General features: G+C 41.2%; 1 pseudogene across 1 annotated transcript; it reads right to left on the bottom strand.

Annotated features, from left to right (window-relative positions):
- Positions 1 to 587: 587 nt before the first annotated feature.
- On the bottom strand, positions 588 to 19,378 carry LOC311132527 (G2/mitotic-specific cyclin-B3-like; annotated as a pseudogene). The gene is made up of 7 exons (XR_014615362.1): positions 19,271 to 19,378; positions 18,747 to 18,897; positions 15,858 to 15,943; positions 8,581 to 8,684; positions 6,071 to 6,213; positions 2,589 to 2,780; positions 588 to 755 (listed from the first exon to the last, which is right to left on the bottom strand). The product of XR_014615362.1 is annotated as a G2/mitotic-specific cyclin-B3-like (transcript).
- Between the last annotated feature and the right edge of the window lie 1,829 nt (positions 19,379 to 21,207).

Below are 21,207 nucleotides of genomic sequence, written 5' to 3'. Positions count from 1 at the left end.
TGCCAAGAAGAGGGTAACAGAAGGTATATAAGGTAGTGTCTCTCCTTTGTTCAAGTTAGTTCGTAACACCAAGGGCAAAGCTCTGGTCATTGATGTAACGAACCCGGTACCGATCATTAAACATTTGCATTAACTGTCTACAAAGTGTCTAAGTATATCCTTGCATCCTTGATTCTTTGATACCCGAGAAACTCATCATAACACTCTGAAATCTTTATATTGTGGCGCAGCGCCCCTCTTATTTAGGGAGAAACCTGGCATAGTGAATTTATATAGGTCTTAAAATGGGCACTTAAATGAATTATTCCCGGTATAGAAATGTTTTAGATATTCGGGAAAATATTAATCCCTACTACATAGTTTACTCTGGTTATAAAGTGATGCCATGAACTCAATATTGAGAGGTGAGAAATCAATTATATACTCACAGAAAGCTGTGAGTAATCAGTCTTTTTCCTGCAATTGCAGAATGCATCTCTCCCTCCTCCGCTCACACAGCAGCCGACAGCGAAACAGGGACAGGCAGACAGGTTTGTAAATTATTTTATTTCAGTTTACTAAATATTTTTTTCATTTTAGTTCCAGTTTTAGTTTACTATAATAACCTTGGTGCTCACCTCAAACAAGATTGCTAAGAGCATGGCTGTGGATCATATGAGCTGTAGGCTCTCCCTATTGACAGGAGCAGTGGACAGGTCGGGATCGGTCACCTTCACAGCCAGATAGAGGGTCTCATGGTTCAGCTCAAAGTTCTCCTGCAGAATCATAGTGTCAAGACACACTTCTCAAGTTCTCCAGCATGCACAGAACCAGTGTCAAACGGACTTCTCACTTTCATCCCAACACTCACTCTTATTTGAACTACCTTCAAAAAGGTTGATTTCGCTGTAACACTTCATTTACATTTTCAGTATTATAGGCATACTGCATTGTATAGTACAGTTGAAGTCGGAAGTTTACATACACTTAGGTTGGAGTCATTAAAACTAGTTTTTCAACCACTCCACAAATGTCTTGTTAACAAACAATCGTTTTGGCAAGTCGGTTAGGACATCTACTTGTGCATGACACAAGTAATTTTTCCAACAATTGTTTACAGACAGATTATTTCACTTATAATTCACTGTATCACAATTCCAGTGGGTCAGAAGTTTACATACACTAAGTTGACTGTGCCTTTAAACAGCTTGGAAAATTCCAGAAAATGATGTCATGGCTTCTGATAGGCTAATTGACATAATTTGAGTCAATTGGAGGTGTACCTGTGGATGTATCTCAAGGCCTGCCTTCAAACTCAGTGAGTGCCTCTTTGCTTGACATCATGGGAAAATCAAAAGAAATCAGCCAAGACCTCAGAAAAAATATTGTAGACCTCCACAAGTCTGGTTCATCCTTGGGAGCAATTTCCAAACGCCTGAAGGTACCAAGTTCATCTGTACAAACAATAGTACGCAAGTATAAACTAGGGACCACACAGCCATCATACCGCTCAGGAAGGAGACGCATTTTGTCTCCTAAAGATGAACGTACTTTGGTGCGAAAAGTGCAAATCAATCCCAGAACAACAGCAAAGGACCTTGTGAAGATGCTGGAGGAAACAGGTGCAAAAATATCTATAACCACAGTATAACAAGTCCTATATCAACATAACCTGAAAGGCCGCTCAGCAAGGAAGTAGCCACTGCTCCAAAACCGCCATAAAAAAGCCAGACTACGGTTTGCAACTGCACATGGGGACAAAGATCATACTTTTTGGAGAAATAACCTCTGGTCTGATGAAACAAAAATAGAACTGTTTGGCCATAATGCGCATCGTTATGTTTGGAGGAAAAAGGGGAAGGCTTGCAAGCCGAAGAACACTATCCCAACCGTGAAGCACGGGGGTAGCAGCATCATGCTGTGTGGGTGCTTTGCTGAAGGAGGGACTGGTGCACTTCACAAAATAGATGGCATCATGAGAAAGGAAAATTATGTTGAAATATTGAAGCAACATCTCAAGACATCAGTCAGGAAGTTAAAGCTTGGTCGCAAATGGGTCTTCCAAATGGACAATGACCCCAAGCATACTTCCAAAGTTGTGGCAAAATGGCTTAAGAACAACAAAGTCAAGGTATTGGAGTGGCCATCACAAAGCCCTGACCTCAATCCTAAAGAAAATTTGTGGGCAGAACTGAAAAAGCGTGTGCAAGCAAGGAGGCCTACAAACCTGACTCAGTTACACCTGCTCTGTCAGGAGGAATGGGCCAAAATCCACCCAACTTATTGTGGGAAGCTTGTGTAAGGCTACCCGAAACGTTTGACCCAAGTTAAACAATTTAAAGGCAATGCTACCAAATACTAATTGAGTGTATGTAAACTTCTGACCCACTGGGAATGTGATTAAAGAAATTAAAGCTGAAATGAATAATTATCTCTACGATTATTGACATTTCACATTCTTAAATAAAGTGGTGATCCTAACTGACCTAAGACAGGGAATTTTTACTAGGATTAAATGTCAGGAATTGTGATAAATTGAGTTTAAATGTATTTGGCTATGGTGTATGTAAACTGTATTAATGTAGTAGCAAGTATACCGATTTCCTCACCTGCACCTCAACCAGCCAGTCTACCAGGATGGCCCTCATCCCAGGGTTCAGACCCGGCTGGATGGGCATGTAGTAAGCCAGGATGAACTTAACCTCTTTGGCCTTGAGGTAGTTAAAGATCTCCTTGACGTACTCAGCAGTCAGACACCCAGCACCAGGATGACCCCGCTCTATGTCAAACTCCTCAGGGATCTGACAGAGAAACACAGGGCCACAGTGAGTAATAGCGCTATTGACAAACCTCTTCAAACCTAACCAGGTGTAGCAAGCCTGTTTTGGCAATTGTAACATTAGAGCATTTCTGATCAAGTAAATGACAGATCTTTATGTGTGTGACCAAAATGATTTTGTTTAAGGTTAGCGACATATTTAAGAAGTGATTCCACACTGGCAAGTACCCTTTTTGATTTTGCTTATTTTTAGACATATTGTTTGGCACAATATACTCTTCAAACACATCACATTTCCAGAGTGGACTCATTGCTACTTTTGAATAAATTATAAAATTGACATTAAAAGGTTATTAACCAATCATAGCTCTCCTGTAGGATTGCACATTCAGCAAATCACCAGCAGAGGGAGATCCCTTTGAATAAATGTTCAAAAGGGAGAATATCAATTGCATACTCCTCGCCTCTTTCTCAAAATTGATCATAACTTTTAATAATGGTAGAGACCACTGGAAATTTGACAATTTTTAGATCTTGCTTAAAACAATAACTAAATCAAAAAGGGTACTTTTGGGAGATTAATAGTTTTAATGGTAAATCAATTAATGTGTAAAATGTTATTTAAGAATGAAGCGCTACTTCATATTGTATAGCACACTATAAGGAGTATAATGACACAAAGATGCTGTCTATACAATGTACGGTTCACGGATCATTGGGTCTTCCAGCGGGCAAGTATACAGTTGAAGTCGGAAGTTTACATACACCTTAGCCAAATACATTTCAACTCAGTTTTTCACAATTCCTGACATTTAATCCTAGTAAAAATTCCCTCTCTTAGGTCAGTTAGGATCACCACTTTATTTTAAGAATGTGAAATGTCAGAATAATAGTAGAGAGAATTACTTATTTCAGCTTTTATTTATTTCATCACATTCCCAGTGGGTCAGAACTTTACATACACTCAATTTGTATTTGGTAGCATTGCCTTTAAATTACTTAACTTGGATCAAACGTTTCGGGTAGCCTTCCACAAGTTTCCCACAATAAGTCTAGTGAATTTTGGCCCATTCCTCCTGACAGAGCAGGTGTAACTGAGTCAGGTTTGTAGGCCTCCTTGCTCGCACACGCTTTTTCAGTTCTGCCCACACATTTTCTTTAGGATTGAGGTCAGGGCTTTGTGATGGCCACTCCAATACCTTGACTTTGTTGTCCTTAAGCCATTTTGCCACAACTTTGTAAGTATGCTTGGGGTCATTGTCCATTTGGAAGACCCATTTGTGACCAAGCTTTAACTTCCTGACTGATGTCTTGAGATGTTGCTTCAATATATCCCACATCATTTTCCATCCTCATGATGCCATCTATTTTGTGAAGTGCACCAGTCCCTCCTGCAGCAAAGCACCCCCACAGCATGATGCTGCCACCCCCTTGCTTCACGGTTGGCATGGTGTTCTTCGGCTTGCAAGCCTTCCCCTTTTTCCTCTAAACATAACAATGGTCATTATGGCCAAACAGTTCTATTTTTGTTTCATTAGACCAAAGGACATTTCTCCAAAAAGTATGATCTTTGTCCCCATGTGCAATTGCAAACTGTAGTCTAGCTTTTTTATGGCAGTTTTGGAGCAGTGGCTTCTTCCTTACTGAGCGGCCTTTCAGGTTGTCGATATACGACTCGTTTTACTGTGGATATACAGTGGGGAGAACAAGTATTTGATACACTGCCGATTTTGCAGGTTTTCCTACTTACAAAGCATGTAGAGGTCTGTAATTTTTATCATAGGTACACTTCAACTGTGAGAGATGGAATCTTAAAAAAAATCCAGAAAATCACATTGTATGATTTTTAAGTAATTAATTTGCATTTTATTGCATGACATAAGTATTTGATCACCTACCAACCAGTAAGAATTCCGGCTCTCACAGACCTGTTCGTTTTTCTTTAAGAAGCCTCCTGTTCTCCACTCATTACCTGTATTAACTGCACCCGTTTGAACTCGTTACCTGTATAAAAGACACCTGTCCACACACTCAAACAGACTCCAACCTCTCCACAATGGCCAAGACCAGAGAGCTGTGTAAGGACATCAGGGATAAAATTGTAGACCTGCACAAGGCTGGGATGGGCTACAGGACAATAGGCAAGCAGCTTGGTGAGAAGGCAACAACTGTTGGCGCAAATATTAGAAAATGGAAGAAGTTCAAGATGACGATCAATCAACCTCAGTCTGGGGCTTCATGCAAGATCTCACCTCGTGGGGGATCAGCACAGAACTACACGGCAGGACCTGGTCAATGACCTGAAGAGAGCTGGGACCACAGTCTCAAAGAAAACCATTAGTAACACACTACGCCGTCATGTATTAAAATCCTGCAGCGCATGCAAGGTCCCCCTGCTCAAGCCAGCGCATGTCCAGGCCCGTCTGAAGTTTGCCAATGACCATCTGGATGATCCAGAGGAGGAATGGGAGAAGGTCATGTGGTCTGATGAGACAAAAATAGAGCTTTTTGGTCTAAACTCCACTCGCCGTGTTTGGAGGAAGAAGGATGAGTACAACCCCAAGAACACCATCCCAACCGTGAAGCATCAAGGTGGAAATATCATTCTTTGGGGATGCTTTTCTGCAAAGGGGACAGGACGACTGCACCGTATTGAGGGGAGGATGGATGGGGCCATGTATTGCGAGATCTTGGCCAACAACCTCCTTCCCTCAGTAAGAGCATTGAAGATGGGTCTTCCAGCATGACAACGACCCGAAACACACAGCCAGGGCAACTAAGGAGTGGCTACGCAAGAAGTATCTCAAGATCCTGGAGTGGCCTAGCCAGTCTCCAGACCTGAACCCAATAGAACATCTTTGGAGGGAGCTGAAAGTCCGTATTGCCCAGCGACAGCCCCAAAACCTGAAGGATCTGGAGAAGGTCTGTATGGAGGAGTGGGCCAAAATCCCTGCTGCAGTGTGTGCAAACCTGGTCAAGACCTACAGGAAACGTATGATCTCTGTAATTGCAAACAAAGGTATGTAAACTTCCGACTTCAACTGTAGGTCTAAAAAAGGGCCTAAAATTGCAATTTTAATCATGATTTTCAACAACAAAAAATGGTTTGTGTTAAAAATGTAAAAAGCATATCAAACATCCTTCTTCCGAAGGAAGTTAATGTGAGAATTGCCAGAACAATCTGATATACCAAAAATATTGTGTGGCCATGCTGGAATGGAATCGCTCTTCAATCAACTTCCAAAGTGTCAATGACAGAACCTTGCCCTGTAAAGGCTGATGAATGATGATAAAGTCAGCCATAAGCCATACCTGTGGTCTCTGTAGGTGGGGTGGGGTGTGGGGGCAACTCTCTAGGTGGAACAGCCTCCACAGCCACCAGCTCTTCCACTGGGGTCTCATCCTCCCCCCCATGTTTGTCCTCCTCCTGGCTTTCTGAGCTCACCGATTCAGACCTGGTAGGGAGAGGTAGGGAAGGGTTAGTAGTGTTTTATAATAAAGTATTGCTGAAACATGATGTACAGTGCCTTCGGAAAGTATTCAGACCCTTTGACTTTTTCCACATTTTGTTACATTTAAAAAAAATCCTCCTCTACAAACAAAAACCCATAATGACAAAGCCAAAATAGGTTTAGAAATGGTTGCAAATAGTTTTTAAAAAATGTTTTTATTGTTGCTAATTTATTTACAATAAAATACTGAAATATCACATTTACATAAATATTCAGACTCAGTACTTTGTTGAAGCACCTTTGGCAGCGATTACAGCATCGAGTCTTCTTGGGTATGACACTTCTCTGCAGATCCTCTCAAGCTGCACAGCTATTTTCAGGTCTCCCCATAGATGTTCGATCGAGTTCAAAGTCCGGGCTCTGGCTGGGCCACTCAAGGACATTCAGAGACTTGTCCCGAAGCCACTCCTGCGTTGTCTTGGCTGTGTGCTTAGGGTCGTTGTCCTGTTGGAAGGTGAACCTTCAACCCAGTCTGAGGTCCTGAGCGCTCTGGAGCAGGGTGTCATCAAGGATCTCTCTGTAATTTGCTCCGTTCATCTTTGCCTCGATCCTGACTAGTCTCCCAATCTCTGCCCCTGAAAAACATCCCCACAGCATGATGCTGCCACCACCAAGCTTCACCTTAGGGATGGTGCCAGGTTTCCTCCAGACGTGACGCTTGGCATTCAGGCCAAAGAGTTAAATCTTGGTATTATCAGTCAGAGAATCTTGTTTCTCATGGTCTGAGAGTTTTTAAGTGCCTTTTGGCAAACTCCAAACGGGCTGTCATATGCTTTTACTGAGAAGTGGCTTCCGTCTGGCCACTCTACCATAAAGGCCTGATTGGTGGAGTGCTGCAGAGATGGTTGTCCTTCTGGAAGGTTCTCTCATCTCCACAGAGGAACTCCAGAGCTCTGTCAGAGTGACCACCGGGTTCTTGGTCACCTCCCTGACCAAGGCCCTTCTCCCCCGATTGCTCAGTTTGGCCAGGCAGCCAACTCTAGGAAGAGTCTTGGTGGTTCCAAACTTCTTCCATTTAAGAATGATGGAGGCCACTGTGTCCTTGGGGATCTTCAATGCTGCAGAAATGTTTTGGTACCCTTACCCAGATCTGTGCCTTGACACAATCCTGTCTCTGAGCTCTACGGACCATTTCCTTCGACCTCATGGCTTGGTTTTTGCTCTGACATGTACTGTCAACTGTGGCCAACTGTGGACCTTATATAGACAGGTGTGTGCCTTTCCAAATCATGTCCAATCAATTGAATTTACCACAGTTGGACTCCAATCAAGTTGTAGAAACATCAAGGATGATCAATGGAAACAGGATGCACTTGAGCTCAATTTTGAGTCTCGTAGCAAAGGGTCTGAATACTTACGTAAATAAGGTATTACAGTTTTATTTTGAATACATTTGCAAAACGTTCTAAAAACCTGTTTCCGCTTTGTCATTATGGGGTATTTATTGTGTGTAGATTGCTGAAAAAAAACAACAACTAAAAATCATTTTTTGAATAAGGCTGTAATGTAACAAAAAGTGGAAAATGTGAAGGGGTCTGAATACTTTCCAAAGGCACTGTATATTACGACCTCTCACAAAACTAATTTCCATTAAATGGACGATAAAGTATATCGTATTGTAATAAGATACGAGTGAGTGGTCAAGGAATTCAGTATCAGCATGGTCCTCTGTAGCTCAATTGGCACTGCAGAGCAGAAAATGTGGTGAGTAGTTGTAGTCCTCTGTAGCTTAATTGGTAGAGCATGGCACTTGTAACGCCAGGGTAGTGGGTACGAACCCCGGGACCACCCATACGTAAAAATGTATGCGCACATGACTAAGTCGCTTTGGATAAAAGCGTCTGCTAAATGGCATATTATTATAATATTTTTATTTAATTTCCCCTTAAAACACACACAATGAATCCCTCCATTTTGTATTTGGCTCTTTCACTCTATACACCACTCATTTTTTACTAGACCAGGACTGCCCAACCCTGTTCCTGGAGAGCTACCGTCCTGTAGGTTTTTGCTCCAACCCTAATCTAGCACACCTGATTCTAATAATTAGCAGGTTGATAAGATGGATCAGGTTAGTAACACCTGGGGTTGGAGCGAAAACCTACAGGAGGGTAGCTCTCCAGGAACAGGGTTGGGCAACCCTGGACTAGACCATTCTCCACAGCCCATCAAACTAAAGGGCAAGGTACAAGACTATTCTACTACCGAATAAAATACACCACAACGAGCCATGGTGCATTTAAATACAGCCAACACCATAAAAAGGCAGAACAGATCGATGGAGAGAGAAAAACAAGTGTGTTAACCTACTTTTTCAGGTTAGCCTCGTTCTTGGTGGTGGTGGTCTTCTTCTGTGTCTTCTTAAGGGAGTCTTTCTTCTTGGTTCCCGGAAGGCTGATGTGGACCTTGTGTGCCTGTAAGTGTGTGGAAGAGACTAGAGACTCAACAAGAGTCATTTCACATACTGTGCAGATAGGGCAGAATATTAACTTGAGATGGGCATGTGCCTTGCACAACTCATACATCTGATGCCAATCCCCTATTACAGTGAGTAATAGCACTCTATATACACCCATCACAAAACACCCAACTGCCAAACAAGACTGAAAGGCGGTATCAGTGCCCGTCCCTAGTAAACACCTCCAAACCTGGTAGAAGTCCCCCGTCTGCCCTCTGAACTTTACACTTGAGTACTGTACCCATAATTTTTTTGGTCCCGCTTTAAATGATATGAAGCTTTATGAAGGCTTCATAAAGGCTTCATGAACATTACCTAAATGTGTTACAAATAATCTATTACTATGTCATGCTTTATAAAGGGTTCATACATGTGGGATAACTGTGTGACATAAGCGCCAATGTCAAATGTGACATAACTCACTACGTCAAATATGACAAACCTGTGCTTTATAAAGGGTGGCATAAGCACCGCTTAATAAAGGCCTTATAAATTAAAATGAGGCGTCACAATGCATTTATAACCCTGGCATACATCTTGGTAGTGCATCGCAATGCGAAGATATTGGGTTCAATTCCCAGGACCACCCATATGTAAAAATGTATTCACGCATGACTAAGACGTTTTGGATAAAAGAGTCTGATATATACACACACACACAATTTATATATTTAAAGGGAACACTAAAATAACACATCCTAGATCTGAATGAATGAAATAATATTATTAAATACTTTTTTCTTTACATAGTTGAATGTGCTGACAACAAAATCACACAAAAATTATCGATGGAAATCAAATGTATCAACCCATGGAGGTCTGGATTTGGAGTCACCCTCAAAATTAAAGTGGAAAACCACACTACAGGCTGATCCAACTTTGATGTAATGTCCTTAAAACAAGTCAAAATGAGGCTCAGTAGTGTGTGTGGCCTCCACGTGCCTGTATGACCTCCCTACAATGCCTGGGCATGCTCCTGATGAGGTGGCGGATGGTCTCCTGAGGGATCTCCTCCCAGACCTGGACTAAAGCATCCGCCAACTCCTGGACAGTCTGTGGTGCAACGTGGCATTGGTGGATGGAGCGAGACATGATGTCCCAGATGTGCTCAATTGGATTCAGGTCTGGGGAACGGGCGGGCCAGTCCATAGCATCAATGCCTTCCTCTTGCAGGAACTGCTGACACACTCCAGCCACATGAGGTCTAGCATTGTCTTGCATTAGGAGGAACCCAGGGCCAACCGCACCAGCATATGGTCTCACAAGGGGTCTGAGGATCTCATCTCGGTACCTAATGGCAGTCAGGCTACCTCTGGCGAGCACATGGAGGGCTGTGCGGCCCCCCAAAGAAATGCCACCCCACACCATGACTGACCCACCGCCAAACCGGTCATGCTGGAGGATGTTGCAGGCAGCAGAACATTCTCCACGGCGTCTCCAGACTCTGTCACGTCTGTCACATGTGCTCAGTGTGAACCAGCTTTCATCTGTGAAGAGCACAGGGCGCCAATGGCGAATTTGCCAATCTTGGTGTTCTCTGGCAAATGCCAAACGTCCTGCACGGTGTTGGGCTGTAAGCACAATCCCCACCTGTGGACGTCAGGCCCTCATACCACCCTCATGGAGTCTGTTTCTGACCGTTTGAGCAGAGACATGCACATTTGTGGCCTGCTGGAGGTCATTTTGCAGGGCTCTGGCAGTGCTCCTCCTGCTCCTCCTTGCACAAAGGCGGAGGTAGCAGTTCTGCTGCTGGGTTGTGGCCCTCCTACGGCCTCCTCCACGTCTCCTGACGTACTGGCCTGTCTCCTGGTAGCGCCTCCATGCTCTGGACACTACGCTGACAGACACAGCAAACATTCTTGCCACAGCTCGCATTGATGTGCCATCCTGGATGAGCTGCACTACCTGAGAAACGTGTGTGGGTTGTAGACTCCCATCTCATGCTACCACTAGAGTGAAAGCACCGCCAGCATTCAAAAGTGACCAAAACATCAGCCAGGAAGCATAGAAACTGAGAAGTGGTCTGTGGTCACCACCTGCAAAACCAGTCCTTTATTGGGGGTGTCTTGCTAATTGCCTATAAATTCCACCTGTTGTCTATTCCATTTGCAAAACAGCATGTGAAATGTATTGTCAATCAGTGTTGCTTCCTAAGTGGACAGTTTGATTTCACAGAAGTGTGATTGACTTGGGAGTTACATTGTGTTGTTTAAGTGTTCCCTTAATTTTTTTGAGCAGTATATATCTCAAATTGTATTTGTGACATGCGCCAAATACAACATTACCGTGAAATGCTTGCTTACAAGCCCTTAAAACACTCTTGGGTGCATGGTCAATATTGGAACAGATCTCAACTTCCCCCAAAATGGTTTATCCGTTTTGTTATAGAAAAACAAAATGTTATTTTCTGTGTTCACAACAATGCTTAAACCACATCAGGGGATGACTTTTGAGGTCTGGGAAAAATCTAAGAAAACATAGATTTTTGAGTGTAGCCCTTTAATTCAGTGAGCACGGCTTGCACTATTGTTTGGTTAGCAGGTTTTCTGTAGTGCAGTAAGCGCACGTGATGTGATTCGGCCTCAAATGGAATGGGTGGAGTAAAAGGCCAGCAAAACTCCGTATTATTCAGAGCCCCATGAAATTACACCATATAGACACATCTACAGACCATTCTGAGTATTCCCTACAATACTTTTACAGTGGCACCCAGAATAGTTCTTGCTCTAAGCCAATATGTATTCCATATACATTGATTCACATTGGTGGGCATTTATTTGACCTTGGAACATGTTTTAAAATCCACATTTGATGCAAATGTCAATGAAATATGAATAATTGTTAATGTTTAGACAATTTTTCATATATGATGAATGGTTCACACTTTTCTACTATTTCTTGGGCCTATTTATTTTTTATATTACGTGACCCAGAAGTACTTTTTTTAGAGTTGCTGATCATGTGATGAGTTCGCAAATCAAATACCCAGTTGTATTTATTTGTCATTAGCGCTATTAGCCCATACAAAACGCATTGAACAACAGATTCACTACATGGAACAGTCCCCCCAAAAAAAAATCTAAAGGAAGTTTGTCCTGAAGTGTCTGTCCTATATCCGAGAGATATAAGAAAGATCAGGAAACATTTGTTCATTTTTGTTACATGTATTTAACCCCTTATTTTTGGCACTAAACATTCATTTTTTCAACTGGTACCGGGGGACCTTCAGACAAGTCTTGTGAGGCCTGTGGGCATCCTAGACCAAAACAGATGTGTTTGTGAGAGTCTCAACTTTCCATAGAGGAGTCATAATAGTTTGTAGGCCAAACCATTTGGACACTACAGACAATTTTGTGAGAAGACCGATTTTCTATACGTTTTTATTTTTTCACCTTTCACCTCAGAAGCGGAAGTGCGAAATCGGCAGATGTGGTGGATTGAGATGCAGCCAATGCAACAACAAAAAAACATCTCTAGTTTAAACTGACAGATTTATATGGGGAATTTTTTATTAAGCAAATTATATTTCCGCAGGAGCACGGACATCGACTCTAGGGGGTTAAGTGTTAAGCTAGATTTCATACCGTAGCTACCTCAATCAATATTTAAAATACTTTCGATGACTTCACAGCAATTGATAGATAGCCGAAAATACAAACCCCCCTAGATACAGCCACGTCCCATAGTCACGTCATGAGATTTGTAAATGAAAGAGGAATATAATAATATGAATTGAATGGAGTTCCCCATCCTACCATTTTGAGTTTCTGGTGCAGCACAGAAATGCCCTTATCCAGACGGTGTAATAAAGGCATCTCCTAACAGACCTGCTAACTTTCTTTGTTGTCACTTATAAGGTTGGAACCAACATGCAGTAACTCCAGCAGGAAGAGGCAAGAACCATTCGTCTGCCAGCTCAGGGACAAGCTACACTATTCACAGTCCTGTGTAATGTTCAACGTAATTGCATTGCTAGACTTTTTTGAAACGTCATGTAAAAATGTTAAAATAAAAGGAAATGTATGATTTAAACATGTCTGTAATGTTTATTTGTTAGTGATACTTCCCTAAGTGTTAAAACATTTGTGTTTAAATCATTAAGCCTTTATGTATGTGTTATGAATGACCAAAGGTGATTCATCTCAATTGGGTTGAGGTCGGGTGATTGTGGAGGCCAGGTGTTCTGATGCAGCACTCAATCACTCTCCATCTTGGTCAAATAGCCCTTACACAGCCTGGAGGTGTGTTTTGAGTCATCGTCCTGTTGAAAAACAAATGATAGTCCCACTAAGCCCAAACCAGATGGGATGGCGTATCGCTGCAGAATGCTGTGTTAACCATGCTGGTTAAGTGTGCCTTGAATTCTAAATAAATCACAGACAGTGTCACCAGCAAAGCACCCCCACACCATCACACCTCCTCCATGCTTAATGGTGGGAACCACACATGCAGAGATCATTTCACCTACTCTGCGTCTCACAAAAACACGGCGGTTAGAACCAAAAATCTCAAATTTAGACTCATCAGACCAAAGGACAGATTTCCACCGGTCTAATGTCTATTGCTCGTTTTTCTTGGCCCAAGCAAGTCTCTTCTTCTTATTGGTGTCCTTTAGTAGTGGTTTCTTTGCAGCAATTCGACCATGAAGACCTGATTCAGTCTCCTCTGAACAGTAATTGAGATGTGTCTGCTACTTGAACTCTGAAGCATTTATTTGGGCTGCAATCTGAGGTGCAGTTAATTCTAATGAACTTATCCTCTGCAGCAGAGGTAACTCTGGGTCTTCCATTCCTGTGTCAGTCCTCCTGAGAGCCAGTATCATCATAGCGCTTTCAAAGTTCTTGACATTTTCTGGATTGACTGACCTTCATGTCTTAAAGTAATGATGGACTGTCATTTCTCTTTGCTTATTTGAGCTGTTCTTGCCATAATATGGACTTTGTCTTTTACCAAATAGGGCATCTTCTGTATACCACCCCTACCTTGTCACAACACAACTGATTGGCTCAAACGCAATAAGGAAAGAAATTCCACAAATTAACTTTTAACAAGGCACACATGTTAATTGAAATTCATTCCAGGTGTCTACCTCATGAAGCTGGTAGAGAGAATGCCAAGAGTGTGCAAAGCTGTCATCAAGGCAAAGGGTGGCTACTTTGAAGAATCTCAAATATATTTTGATTTGTTTAACACTTTTTTGGTTACTACATCATTCCATGTGTTATTTCATAGTTTTGATGTCTTCACTATTATTCTACAATGTAGAAAATAGTAAAAAATAAAGAAAAATCCTGGAATGAGTAGGTGTGTCCAAACGTTGGGACTGGTACTGTATGTGTTATGCATGACTAAAGGGGTCTGACTTTAAATGAAGTACAGCGTCATGCGATAGTGTCTTTATGGATGTGTTAAGAATGACTGAAGGTGTCTCACATCAAACTAAGTAATACAGGACACTACATAAAGTGTCAATAGGTTAAAACATTCAGATGATTTATGAAGGTTCTCTCATGATCCACAGGTTACTGTAGGGTGTGAGATATTTAAAATGGGTTGATGGACCTGCAAAGCTTGCGTTTGTGTGTGTCAGAACCAAGATGATTTGTAGTAGTCCAACCAGAGACTACTGCACCAGGTATTCCTCTTCTGTTCTAATGCTGGAGACAAGGGCTTGATTACAACCTGTTACAATGGTGCTAAAATTGTGGCTGATCTTTCAGCGGGGGATTGGGTGAATGTGTCAAAGACCTAGCTGAAGAAAGACACTTTCAATTTCTTTAGGTGTGGGGGGGGCTTTCATCAAGGTAAGTGTTTCTTGGTGTTATATCGTCCCCAGGTTATTACACACACAGCACATATAAGCCTGGGATATCAGCCATTCAAAAGTGGCCTTAGTGGGAGTGACCATAGAATTCTATAGGAGTGACCTTACTGAGTAAAGTATTTGTCATCATCATTACTTAACTAGCTTAGTGGTTAAGAGCGTAGAGCCAGTAACCGAAAGGTCGCTGGTTCTAATCCCCGAGCCGACTAGGTGAAAAAAATCTGTCGATGTGCCCTTGAGCAAGGCACTTAACCCTAATTGCTCCTGTAAGTCGCTCTGGAGAAGAGCGTCTGCTAAATGACTAAAATGTAAATGTTAACAGTCAAAAAGTCATAATTATTGCTAAACCCTGCACATTTCCACAATTGATCTTCTTAAAATGTGCTTTTAAACCTAAACCTAAACCTAACTAAAGAAGGCCAAGTTTGATAAGCTTGATGTGTTGGTCCACCAGACCTTCCACACATTTGGGTGCAAGTGTCTGGCAACGAGATTAGGTGTAATGTGACTAACATGAGATCCCTTTAGAGCGTATGCCATCCTTCAGCACAACATGTCACCCTTTATAAAGCACATGTTTATATCATATTCGAGTGTGTTGTCACATTTGACACTGGTGATTATGTACCACACAATTAGGCCACATTTATAAAGCATGACATATGGTTATAGATTGTTTAACATTTATGTAGTGCTTATGAAGGACTTATGAAGCCTTTATAAGCAGAACATAATTTAAAGCAGGACCTATTCGGTCTTACATCGCTATGTAGCCTATACCGATGTGTCTTACAATCATGTGACATTTGAATTGTCCATTTTTGTATATTTCTCTACTACATATTCTCCGCTAATATACCTTGTTGAATCCCCATTCGCTAATATCTAATTAGTTAGTTGTCCGCACCTGCTACGCTTGCCACGCACAGCAGGTGTGTCTACTTACTGTAAGTGCGTTACTTTTTTTATTTGTATAGCACTGATGAAGGCATGAGGCCGAAACGTTTGCTCTTTCTTTTATTTTTGCACCGGTCACCCTTTGTATTATTTTGCACAATTAAGTACATTATTTTTGCATCTCTAACTCCTTGGGTTATTCCTTCTCATGGTTTGAGTGTGAGTACCTTTTAAACTATCTGTAGAGAGTCTCTGCCACACCCCAGGAAAGCCATTCAGACCCTGTTCTATGGTCCGAAAACTAGTTTCTGGACAAATTCAGGTGGGTCCCTCCCCATTTCATTCTGTTTGCTTCCTAGTGAATACACCCCAGATAGACAGATTGAAAGAGAGGATAGACAGACTTACATTGGTGATGTCTACAAAGGCAGTCCTCTTCTTAGGGGCTCCCTGGCCAGAGAAGAGGATGACCTCTTGACCTGGGGACCTTCCTCCTAAAACAGAGATGAGAAAATATACATTATTTGATATGAAACTATGCAATGAGACTGATAGCAACACACCATTGAGGTTAGTTAGTGCAGAACTAGTGGTTTCATTGAGAGATGAGAAGGGGTAAATTGACATGCCAATATCAGACACCCCACAATTTCATGACAGTGAGTCCATGCAATATGTCCCGGCAACACAGACTACAAATGTAGAGAAGCTGACCCCATTTAGTCGACTGGTCGGTAATGTTTGGTTGATAGGCTGTTAGTCGACCCGAGATTTCTTTAGTCGAGTCGTAGCAAATGTTTTTAGTTTTTTTATCATGGTGTACAAGACCCCTGTCTGATCTGTGCCTGTCTGAGTGGACTAATCCATTGTGGAGGCCGTGGGGATGGGCTACTGAAATTGTATATGGTTATATTACGTAAGAACAATGGTGCAAAACAAATAAAAATGATATTGTTTTATCACAAATGCACTTTCTTCTGCGTTGGATAGTGGTGGCTGTCCGCGGTTCTGAAACACATCAGTGCACTGTTGAATTGGCGCCTTTTCCTCGACCAAGTTGCTTTGTGCATAATCGCAACGTTAACCACCATATTGGTGTTGAGAACAATGTGGCGGAGGCAGCAGCAGAGTGAGGAGACAAGAAAACAGCCCTTGCGCCTTAATTGTCTAAGAAAAGTGAAGAGCGGAAACCCCAACTTAATTAGGTCTAAAATCAATAGCCTAACTTAAATGTGCCTGGCTTTTTAAATAATCTATCTATATCTACAGAAATAAGATCAATCCTGCTTCTGTTGCCTGTGAGTGTTTAATAGCCTGCTGATTCCGTGAGCACCAAGCCTCACGCAACCACAACATGTCAGATTAAAAACAGACACATTTGTGATATTGATTATCTTTGCTATGCTGTAGTAAAGGCTTTACACATATCATTTATTTATTTTTGTTTCCACTGTTCCAAATTGTCCGAAAATTTATATCATAATAACCCTCGTTTTTCCTTGATCTCCTTATTGTTATTATTACTATTATTATGATAATCATTATAATAAGTGATGTCTTTATCATTAGTAGGCTTAGTATAGCTGCCTTGTATAACCACCATCGAGCTGTAGGACAAAGAGCGCATCCTTTTTAGTCTTAATCCCGTAACTTACTTAGGCCTATATTTCATTACTTATATAGGCTAGTGTATCAATCAATCATTTGTTCATGTCATCACACAGCATGAGTCATTCATGATTTGAAATGCAACCAAGCATTTTAGTTTTAAAATAAAATAAAGCGACCCTTGAATAATTCACGTAAACAATAAATACATCTTTCCATTTCGGAAATTGCATTCACGAATGAATGCGGCTATTTTTAGTCTTTGCTGTAATAAAGGCATAACATTTTTTTTACAACAGACTCTCTGGTACGCGTATAATTTATTTAATGTTTTTTACATTGTTTGAAACAGTCAGAAGAATTCAATTGTAATCTAACAGCACCTGTTTGGCACACATAATATGCACGCAGCGCTTGCTCCTTACCTTCTTTTTCTTGATCTCCAGTATTTTCCACAACTAGTCAAATGTATTTCACACATCTGACTTCCCCTTTACCTCATGAGCAACCAGTAAACATTCCCCCATTTTGAGTTCATTTGTCACGTCTTCAGTATCCATTTTGCTGTTACGGTGTTCAGAGTTTATGACCTATTTATTGATGTGATTATGATATGCTATTGGTCAGGACCTATTGGTCACGTGCATGCAATGCATACATGTGTCACGTAAAGAGAGCAAGGGTTAAGGGAACAGGGAATGTTTTTCCTAAACAAATGAGGGATTTCGGTAACATAACTTTTCTGTCAGAAATGGCTGTAATTATGTTGCAGCTTCATCAACACTGACAGCGCGATAAACACTGTTGATGTTCTGTGGTCGCTGCAGCAGGGAGGAGAGAGAACAGGTGCTAGTCAAACAGTTACTAGCTGTCTTTTTTTTTTTAAACACAGCGCCGCAAGTCTCCGGCCCGGCACAATCAAATAAATTGCGGTCGGACTCCCTCTACTCATTTGTATGTTTTCATTATTTCATCAAACAGTGCGCTTAAAGCATCAGACAAGAGCAGTGCATATAGTTGATTTGATTAAAACACATAGGATGTTTCTATATATGGGAAAATACATGTGTTAACATTTCCACCAATCGATTGGTTGAAAGAACAGATGACTGTTGGTCGGCCAAGATTTATTTTAGTCAGGGACAGACCTAAAATGTAGCTCCCTAGGTAAACACAATAAATTAATGTAACTGTGCCATGATGAGAAATCTTGGGACTGGATGGCTACAGATTGTAACACCAGATAATGAGAATTAACCAAACATTTTTGGTATCCATTATGCTGGGAGTTACAGGATTGGTACTGTTTGGTGTTACACAGAATTTGACCAACCTTAACAATACAGTCTTTGCCCTCGATTTGTGGAAACAGGAGTCTCATAAAACATATTTGCTACACCAAACAGTGCTTAACCTGTAACTCCCAGTATAATGATACCAAAAATGTTTAGTGAAATCACATTGTCTGGTGTTAATCTGTAACTAAGGACTGGACTGGTTACAAAGCTAACTACATAGCTAGCCCAGCACGATGAAAAGTAGTTAAATGGCCAAAACCGAGGTGACCACCCCTACTCCTGGAGAGCCACCTAGACAGATACTAGGTGTTTGCACGCGTTTGCTCCAGCCCTAGTAAAACACCATCCCTAATCCAAGGACAACGTTTAAAGCAGGTGTTAGTCAAATTACCTGATTTGCCGTCCCTTTGCCAAGTAGCTTGGGTATTTTACTGCCAACAGTGACACTAGGTGTCTTCCCCCTTGGAAAACGCATGACTGCAACTTGGAGTTTTCACCAAATGGTTGTAGACAGGAATGTTAGTTAGTTAAGTGGTTGTATCCTGCAAGAGATAACATTAAATAGACGTGCGCTTAGAAAAATAACGTGAAGGCGTGTTTTTTTTTTTTTTTTTTATCTTCAAAGCATTCATAAACTCTTGTAAACTGGCAATTATATTAGTGTATTAACTGTTATAAGCTGAATAACGTTGGTTAGCTTGCTTGCTAACTAAACGTTACTGCAAAAGGTTATGCACCAACTATGAAAATGTATGCACTCACTAACTGTAAGTCGCTCTGGATAAGAGCATCTGCTAAATGACTAAAAATGTCAACAACAAAAAAGTCAACTACACGTGAATTCGACTGGCTAGCACGATATCTAGCAAACAAACTAACTTCTAGCCTAGCTACATCAATGCAATTAGATCTTACTTATCGTATCGACTTTCCGTGATGTCAAAGTTGCAACGTTTCTGAGCGAAAAATACAACATGCAATCTGTTAATTCATGAAAAAGCAACAACATTTAATTGTTCAGAAGGCGAGCTAAACAAAAGTGCAAGCAGACTGCAGCCAAACACTTGCGGACGACTCTGATTGGTTTAAATTCGTCGCTAGTTAGCCTATCAGCGCTTGGCTACCATGCTCTTGTTAGCATTTAGAATTTTCAAACTTCTTAGCAACCAATGGGAGCTTGCTGGTGTTTGTTGATGTTTTTTAGTTCTCACACGAAATTCGGTAGCTAGTAGTAAACCGTACCCTGTTGCAGTTTCCTGCAGGCAGCGTTTGTGACAGTTCTGCACAACACGTTTTGCCATAGGACTGTACTGTCTTTGGTTTTGCTTTCTTTCACAAGATCAGGGCCATGTTTAGTTGCAAAACGTTCTTGAACGTTGCAGATAGAAAACCATGAATAGAGCCAAAGTGATTCCGTATTCTAAATGTCGGAGAGGCATGTTTGTTCTACATAGCATATTTCTAAAAATATTATTTTAATTAACATAAATATGTATATAATGACAAGATGCTCATGTCTCCGCCCTAACAATCGGAGTCGTTGTCCCAAAGGTGGGAAGGTAGCACAAGCTTAGGTCCAAAATAAACGCATTGAGCTTATTTTGTCGAGAGTTCCCCTCTGATTTTAACCACAGAGTTTCTAAACCCAGAGGGACAAAATCGCGAGACTTCCGGGAAGGCTTGCGAAACAGATCAAGCAGACTAGGCCGGGGTTTGAGAAGTCAAGATTTTATAAAAATCTAAAGGCACAACCTAGATTCGAGCCAATGTCTTAAGTAGTTGAACATGTTATTACCATAACCTCGTCAAAGTGACAAACTGACACGTTTCCATGTTCTTCAAAAACTACTTTATATCGAAAGACTTCCTTTGATTTGACGGCCTACACATGCGCAGTTCGGCGCGAGACGACAGTTAGACCCAATGACGTGTTTCTGTGCAGGAGTTTAGCTAGCCAATGTCACCATGACATCGCCAACAACAAGCATTACCTGGTGATTTTGCCAACACAGCCAGATATTTACCTACACAGTCTTGTACCCTTAACCTTTTTTAAACTGACTGTCATATTTGTTGATTAAATCGGACTTTATTAGTGTAATGAGTAATCCAGGAATGTCATGAGTTAAACTCGAAATTACTTCGGACAAGCTCCTCCTCCTCACCGCTCTATTGGAAAAGCAGTTTCTGCATATCTTCATACTGTACTGTCTTTGTTTTAACCTATGAAACCTATGAAACCGTTTCACCATTGAACAGTTTTCATTTATGTGAGTGCGATTTGCAGGAGGTACATTCTACATGAGGTTAGCAAGCTAGTTTGAGCTTTTTTACAAAGGGCAAAAAGTTCACCCCAATCTTTTTTTTTTTTTTTTACTGTTGAAACACTGCTATTTGAAAGTCAAATTCATATGGTTGTGTTACAAAAAGTCCCTAGGATTATTTTAACAAATTGGCAGGCCTAGTCCTATTTTCATGTGCTAGAATTATATTGCATTAGAAAGAAAGGGTAACAAATTACACCACTCTCTATAACCCTTTGACATTTTAATATCTCTCTCTCACTCTCTCTCATATCTCCCTCTCATATTACACACACAGGAAGTGAGTATATGCTCATAACAGTACATCTATTTCCTCATCATGGTCATTTGCATCTCAGCTATAGCAAACCTGTCTTGTCTTCTCTTGCCTGACGCTTCTTTTACAGAAAGAAAATGGTGAGTAGCCCACAGGCCTAAAAAGGTTTTCTTTACTAGCTCTACTGTTTCTTCTCTAGAACTAGTCTCTTCTCCAATCTCTTAATTTGTCTATCCTTTATTTATAGAAATCATATACAATCATTGGCACTG

This window comes from Coregonus lavaretus (assembly GCF_964263955.1).
Source record: "Coregonus lavaretus genome assembly, chromosome: 7".
Classification (NCBI taxonomy): Eukaryota; Metazoa; Chordata; class Actinopteri; order Salmoniformes; family Salmonidae; genus Coregonus; species Coregonus lavaretus.
Note: the sequence above shows the minus strand (reverse complement) of the source record. Positions and strands in the feature narration are given on the sequence as shown.